The following is a 7,500-nucleotide window of genomic DNA, read 5'->3' on the forward strand; positions in this document are numbered from 1 at the left end:
TGACTGTGTGTGAATGTGAGTGTGTGTGTGTGCTTGTGTGAGTGTGTGTAACTGTGTGTGTGAGTGTGTGTATGTGTGTGTGAGTTTGTGTGTGAGTGTGTATGTGTGTGTGTGTTTGAGTGACTGTGTGTGAGCGTTTGTGTGTGAGAATGTGTCTGTGTGTGTGAGTCTGTGTGATTGTGTGTGTGTTTGTGAGTGTGAGTGTGTGTGTGTGTGTCTGTGTGTGTGTGTGTGAATGAGAGTGTGAGTGTGTGTGTGAGTGTGAGTGTGTGTGAGTGGGTGTGAGTGTGTGTGTGTGTCAGTTAGTTTGTGTGTGATTGAGTGTCTGTGTGATTGTGTGAGTGTGTGTGCGTCTGTGTGTGAGTGTGTGTGTGTGAGAGAGTGTGTGCATGTGTGTGTGAGAGTGTGAGAGTGTGTGTGTGTGAGTGGGTGTGAGTGTGTGTGTGTGAGTGTGTGCGTGTCAGTTAGTTTGTGTGTGAGTGAGTGTCTGTGTGAGTGTGTGGGAGTGTGTGTGAGTGTGTGTGTGCAAGTGAGAGTGTGTGTGTGTGACTGTGTCTGTGCGTGTGTGTGTGTGTGTGTGTGTGAGTGTGTGTGTGTGTGAATGTGTGTGTGTGAATGTGTGCCTGTGTGTGAGTGTGAGTGTGCGTTTGTGTGTGTGAGTTTGTGTGTCTGTGTGTGAGTGTGTGTGTGTGAGTGTGTGTGTGTGCGAGTGTGAGTGTGTCTGTGTGAGTGTGTGTGAGTGTGAGTGGGTGTGTGTGAGTGTGTGTGTGTGAGTGTGTGTGTGTGTGAGTGTGTGTGTGTGTGAGTGTTAGTTGGTGTGTGTGTGTGAGAGAGTGTGTGAGTGTGTGTGTGTGAGTGTGAGTGTGTGTGTGTGTGTGCGTGTGTGTGAGTGTGTGTGTGACTGTGTGTGAATGTGAGTGTGTGTGTGCTTGTGTGAGTGTGTGTAACTGTGTGTGTGAGAGTGTGTATGTGTGTGAGTGTCTGTGTTTGTGTGTGCGTTTGTGTGTGAGAAAGTGTCTGTGTGTGTCTGTGTGATTGTGTGTGTTTGTGAGTGTGTGTGTCTGTGTGTGTGTATTTGTGAATGTGAGTGTGAGTGTGTGTGTGAGTGTGAGTGTGTGTGCGTGGGTGTGAGTGTGTGTGTATGTCAGCTAGTTTGTGTGTGAGTGAGTGTCTGTGTGAGTGTGTGAGTGTGTGTGAGTGTGTGTATGTGTGTGAGTGTGTGTGTGAGTGTGTGTAAGAGTGTGAGTGTGTGTGTTCGTGTGTGTGTGTGTCCGTGTGAGTATGTGTGTGTGTGTGTGTGAGTGTGTGTGAGTGTGAGTGAGGGTGAGTGTATGTGTGTGCGTGAGTGTGTGTGAGAATGTGTGAGTGTGTGTGTGAGTGTGTGTGAGTGTGAGTGAGTGTGAGTGTGTGTGTGAGTGAGTGTGAGTGAGTGTGAGTGTGTGTGTGTGAGTGTGAGTGTGTGTTTGTGTGAGTGTGTGTATGTGTGTGAGTGTGTGTGTGCGTGCAGGTGGGAGTGTGTAAGTGTGTGAGTGTGTGTGTTCCTGTGTGTGTGTGTCCGCGTGAGTATGTGTGTGTGTGTGAGTGTGTGTGTGAGTGTGTGTGAGTGTGAGTGAGTGTGAGTGTGTGTGTATGAGTGAGTGTGAGTGAGTGTGAGTGTATGTGTGTGTGAGTGTGTGTGTGAGAATGTGTGTGTGTGAGTGTGTATGTGAGTGTGTGTGTGAGTGAGTCTGTGTGTGTGAGTGTGTGTATGTGTGTGTGTGCAAGTGTGTGAGTGTGTGTGTGGGTGTGTGTGAGTGTAGGTGTGTGAGTGTGTGTGTGTGTGTGAGAGTGAGTGTGAGTGTGTGTGTGAGTGCGTTAGTGTGTGTGAGTGTGTGTGTATGCGTGAGTGTGTGAGAGTGTGTGTGTGTGTGAGTGTGTGTATGTGTGTGTGTGAGTGTGTGTGAGTGTGAGTGTGTGAGTGTGTATATGTGAGTGTGTGTGTGAGAGTGTGAGTGTGTCTGAGTGTATGTGTGTGTGCCTGAGTGTGCAAGTGTGTGTGTGAAAGTGTGTGTGAGTGTGAGTAAGTGTGAGTGTGTGTATGTGTGTGTGAGAATGTGTGTGTGTGTGTGAGTGTGAGTGTGTGTGTATGAGTGAGTGTGAGTCAGTGTGAGTGAGTGTGTGTGCATGAGTGTGTGTATGTGTGTGTGTGCGAGTGTGTGTGTGTGTGAGTGTGTGTGAGTGTGGGTGTGTGAGTGTGTGTGTGTGTGAGTGAGTGTGAGTGTGTGTGTGAGTGTGTTAGTGTGTGTGAGTGTGTGTGTATGCGTGAGTGTGTGAGAGTGTGTGTGTGTGTGAGTGTGTGTATGTGTGTGTGTGAGTGTGTGTGAGTGTGAGTCTGTGAGTATGTATATGTGAGTGTGTCTGTGAGAGTGTGAGTGTGTCTGAGTGTATGTGTGTGTGCTTGAGTGTGCAAGTGTGTGTGTGAGTGTGAGTAAGTGTGAGTGTGTGTATGTGTGTGTGAGAAGGTGTGTGTTTGTGTGAGTGTGAGTGAGTGAGTGTGTGTGTGTGAGTGTGTGTGAATGTGAGTGTGAGTGAGTGTGTGTGCGTGAGTGTGTGTATGTGTGTGTGTGCGAGTGTGTGAGTGTGTGTGTGAGTGTGAGTGAGTTTGAGTGTGTGCATGAGTGTGAGTGTGTGAGTGTGAGTGAGTGTACGAATGTGTGCGTGTGAGTGTGAGTGTGAGTGTCTATATGTGTGTGTGTGTGAATGTGAGAGAGTGTGAGTGTGTGTGTGTGCGTGAGTAAGTGTGTGTGTGAGTGTTTGTGTGTGTGAGTGTCTGTGTGAGTGTGTGTGTATGTGTGAGTGTGTGAGTGTGTGTGTGTAAGTGTGTGTGAGTGAGTGTGAGTGTGTGTGTGAGTGTGAGTGAGTGTGAGTGTGTGAGTGTGTGTGTGTCTGTGTGAGTGAGTGTGAGTGTGTTTGTGTGTGTGTGTGACTATGTGTGAATGTTTGTGAGTGTGCGTGTTTGTGTGAGTGTGTGTAAGTGTGTGGGAGAGCATGTGTATGTGTGTTTGTGAGTGTGTGTGTGTACGTGTGTGTGTGTCTGTGAGTGTGTGTGAGTTTGTATGTGTGTGTTTGAGTGTCTGTGTGTGTGTGAGTTTGTGTGTGAGAATGTGTGTGTGTGTATATGTCTGTGTGAGTGTGAGTGTGTGTGTGTGTTTTTGTGAGTGTGTGTTTGTGTGTGTGTGAGTGAGTGTGAGTGTCTGTGTATGTGTGAGTGTGTGTGTATGTGTGAGTGTGAGTGGGTGTGTGTGAGTGTGTTTGTGTGAGTGTGTGTGTGTGAGTGTTTGAGTGTGTATGTGTGTGTGCGTGAGTGTGTGTACCTGTCTGTGTGAGTGTGTGTATGTGTGTGTATAAGTGTGTGTGTGAGTGTGTATGTGTGTGTGTGAGTGTATGTGTGTGTGCATGAGTTTGTGTGTGAGAATGTGCCTGTGTTTGTGTGTCTGAGTGTGTGTGTGTGAGTGTGAGTGTGTGTGTGAGTTTGTGTCTGTGTGTGTAAGTGTGTGTGTGAGTGTGAGTGTGTGTGAGTGGGTGTGTGTGTGTGTCAGTTAGTGTGTGTGTGTGAGTGAGTGTCTGTGTGAGTGTGTGAGTGTGTGTGAGTGTGTAAATGTGTGAGAGTGTAGTGTGTGTGTGAGTGTGAGTGTGTGTGTGAGTGTGAGTGTGTGTGTGTGAGTGGGTGTGAGTGTGTGTGTGGGAGTGTGTGTTTGTCAGTTAGTGTGTGTGTGAGTGAGTTTCTGTGTGAGTGTGTGAGCGTGTGTGAGTGTGTGTGTGTGTGTGTGTGAGTGTGCGTGTGTGTGTGTGTGAGTGTGTGTGTGTGTGAGTGTGTGTGTGTGTGAGTGTGACCGGGTGTGTGTGAGGGTGTTTGTGTGAGACTGTGTGTGTGTGAGTGTGTGAGTGTGTGTGTGTGTGAGTGTGTGTGTGTGAGCGTGTATGTGTGAGTGTTTGTGTGTGTGAGTGTGTGTGTGTGTGAGTGTGACCGGGTGTGTGTGAGTGTGTTTGTGTGAGTCTGTGTGTGTGTGAGTGTGTGAGTGTGTGTGTGTGTGTGAGTGTGTGTGTGTGTGTGTGAGTGTGTGTGTGTGAGTGTTTGTGTGTGTGTGTGTATGAATGAGTCTAAGTGTGAATGTGTGTGTGAGTGTGAGTGTGTGTGTGTGTGTGTGAGTTTGTGTGTGAGAATGTGTGTGTGTGTATGTGTCTGTGTGAGTGTGTGTGTTTGTCAGTATGAGTGTGTGTGTGTGTGAGTGTGTGTCTGTGTGTGTGAGTGTGTGTGTGTGAGTGTGAGTGTGTGTGTGAGTGTGAGTGTGTGTGAGTGGGTGTGAGTGTGTGTGTGTGTGTATGTGTCAGTTAGCTTGTGTGTGAGTGAGTTTCTGTGTGAATGTGTGTGAGTGTGAGTGTGTGTTTGTGTGCAAGTGAGTGTGTGTGTGTGAGTGTGTCTGTGCATGTGTGTGTGTGTGAGTGTGTGTGTGTGAGTGTGTGAGTGTGTGCTAGTGTGTGAGTGTGAGTGTGCGTTTGTGTGTGTGTGAGTTTGTGTGTCTATGTGTGAGTGTGTGTGTGTGTGTGAGTGCGTGTGTAAGTGTGTATGTGTGTGTGTCTTTGAGTGTCTGTGTGTGTGTGTGAATGTGTCTGTGTGTGTGTCTGTGTGAGTGTGTGTGTGTTTGTGAGTGTGAGTGTGTGTGTGAGTGTGTGTCTGTGTGTGTGTGAGTGTGAGTGTGTGTGAGTGGGTGTGAGTGTGTGTGTGTGTGAGTGTGTGTGTGTCAGTTAATTTGTGTGTGAGTGAGTGTCTGTGTGTGTGAGTGTGTGTGAGTGTGTGTGTGTGTGTGTGCAAGTGAGAGTGAGTGTGTGTGACTGTGTCTGTGCATGTGGGTGTGTGTGTGAATGTGTGTGTGTGAATGTGTGCCTGTGTGTGAGTGTGAGTGTACGTTTGTGTGTGTGTGAGTTTGTGTGTCTGTGTGTGAGTGTGTGTGTGTGTTTGAGTGTGTGTGTGTGTGCGAGTGTGAGTCTGTGTGTGTGTGTGTGTGAGTGTGTGTGTGTGAGTGTGAGTGTGTGTGTGTGAGTGTGTGTGTGTGTGTGTGAGTGTGAGTGTGTGTGCAAGTGAGTGTGTGTGTGTGAGTGTGTCTGTGCATGTGTGTGTGTATGAGTGAGTGTGTGTGTGAGAGTGTATGAGTGTGTGCCAGTGTGTGAGTGTGAGTGTGCGTTTGTGTGTGTGTGAGTTTGTGTGTCTATGTGTGAGTGTGTGTGTGTGTGTGTGAGTGTGTGTGTAAGTGTGTATGTGTGTGTGTCTTTGAGTGTCTGTGTGTGTGTGAATGTGTCTGTGTGTGTGTCTGTGTGAGTGTGTGTGTGTTTGTGAGTGTGAGTGTGTGTGTGTGTGTGTCTGTGTGTGTGTGAGTGTGAGTGTGTGTGAGTGGGTGTGAGTGTGTGTGTGTGTGTGTCAGTTAATTTGTGTGTGAGTGAGTGTCTGTGTGAGTGTGTGTGAGTGTGCATGTGTGTGTGTGCAAGTGAGAGTGTGTGTGTGTGACTGTGTCTGTGCATGTGGGTGTGTGTGTGAATGTGTGTGTGTGAATGTGTGCCTGTGTGTGAGTGTGAGTGTGCGTTTGTGTGTGTGTGAGTTTGTGTGTGTGTGTGAGTGTGTGTGTGTGTGTGTGTGAGTGTGAGTGTGTGTGTGTGAGTGTGTGTGTGTGCGTGTGTGAATGTGAGTGTGAGTGTGTGTGTGAGTGTGTGTGCGTGGGTGTGAGTGTGTGTGTATGTCAGTTAGTTTGTGTGTGAGTGAGTGTCTGTGTGAGTGTGTGAATGTCTGCCAGTGTGTGAGTGTGCGTATGTGTGTCAGTGTGTGTGTGCGTGCAAGTGGGAGTGTGTAAGTGTGTGCGTTTGTGTGTGTTTGTGTGTGTATGTGTGTGAGTATGTGTGTGTGTGAGTGTGTGTGTACGTGTGAGTGTGTGTGTGTATGTGTGAGTGTGAGTGGGTGTGTGTGAGTGTGTTTGTGTGAGTGTGTGTGTCTGAGTGTGTGAGTTTGCGTGTATGTGAGTGTGTGTGTGTGCTTGTGTGAGTGTGTGTAACTGTGTGTGTGTGTATGTGTGTGTGTGAGTGTGTGTGTGTGAGTATGTATGTGTCTGTTTGTTTGAGTGTCTGTGTGTGTGTGCGTTTGTGTGTGAGAATGTGTCTGTGTGTGTGTCTGTGTGATTGGTGTGTGTTTGTGAGTGTGAGTGTGTGTGTGTGTCTGTGTGTGTGTGTGTGTGTGAATGTGAGTGTGAGTGTGTGTGTGAGTGTGAGTGTGTGTGCGTGGGTGTGAGTGTGTGTGTATGTCAGTTAGTTTGTGTGTGAGTGAGTGTCTGTGTGAGTGTGTGAGTGTGTGTGAGTAAGTGTGTGAGTGTGCGTATGTGTGTGAGTGTGTGTGTGCGTGCAAGTGGGAGTGTGTAAGTGTGTGAGTGTGTGTGTGCTCGCGTGTGTGTGTGTGTGAGTATGTGTGTGTGTGTGAGTGTGTGTGTACGTGTGAGTGTGTGTGTGTATGTGTGAGTGTGAGTGTGTGTGTGTGAGTGTGTTTGTGTGAGTGTGTGTGTGTGAGTGTGTGAGTGTGTTTGTGTGAGTGTGTGTAACTGTCTCTGTGAGTGTGTGTACGTGTGTGTGTGAGTGTGTGTGTGAGTGTGTATGTGTGTGTGTGAGAGTTTGTGTGTGAGAATGTGTGTGTATGTGTCTGTGTGAGTGTGTGTGTGAGTGTTTGTGTGTTTTTGTGAGTGTGTGTTTGTGTGAGTGTGTGTGTGTGAGTGTGTGTGTGTCTGTGTGAGTGAGTGTGAGTGTGTTTGTGTGTGTGTGTGACTGTGTGTGAATGTTTGTGAGTGTGCGTGTTTGTGTGAGTGTGTGTAAGTGTGTGGGAGAGCGTGTGTATGTGTGTTTGTGAGTGTGTGTGTGTGTACGTGTGTGTGTGTGTGTCTGTGAGTGTGTGTGAGTTTGTATGTGTGTGTGTGAGTGTCTGTGTGTGTGTGGGTTTGTGTGTGAGAATGTGTGTGTGTGTATGTGTCTGTGTGAGTATGAGTGTGTGTGTGTGTTTTTGTGAGTGTGTGTTTGTGTGTGTGTGAGTGAGTGTGAGTGTCTGTGTATGTGTGAGTGTGTGTGTATGTGTGAGTGTGAGTGGGTGTGTGTGAGTGTGTTTGTGTGAGTGTGTGTGTGTGAGTGTGTGTGAGTGTGTGTACCTGTCCTTGTGAGTGTGTGTATGTGTGTCTGTAAGTGTGTGTGTGAGTGTGTATGTGTGTGTGTGTGAGTGTCTGTGTGTGTGCATGGGTTTGTGTGTGAGAATGTGCCTGTGTTTGTGTGTCTGTTTGAGTGTGTGTGTGTGAGTGTGAGTGTGTGTGTGTGAGTTTGTGTCTGTGTGTGTGTAAGTGTGTGTGTGAGTGTGAGTGTGTGTGAGTGGGGGTGAGTGTGTGTGTTTCAGTTAGTGTGTGTGTGAGTGAGTGTCTGTGTGAGTGTGAGTGTGTGTGAGTG

The sequence above is a fragment of the Carcharodon carcharias genome, chromosome 13, assembly GCF_017639515.1.
Source record: "Carcharodon carcharias isolate sCarCar2 chromosome 13, sCarCar2.pri, whole genome shotgun sequence".
Taxonomy (NCBI): domain Eukaryota; kingdom Metazoa; phylum Chordata; class Chondrichthyes; order Lamniformes; family Lamnidae; genus Carcharodon; species Carcharodon carcharias.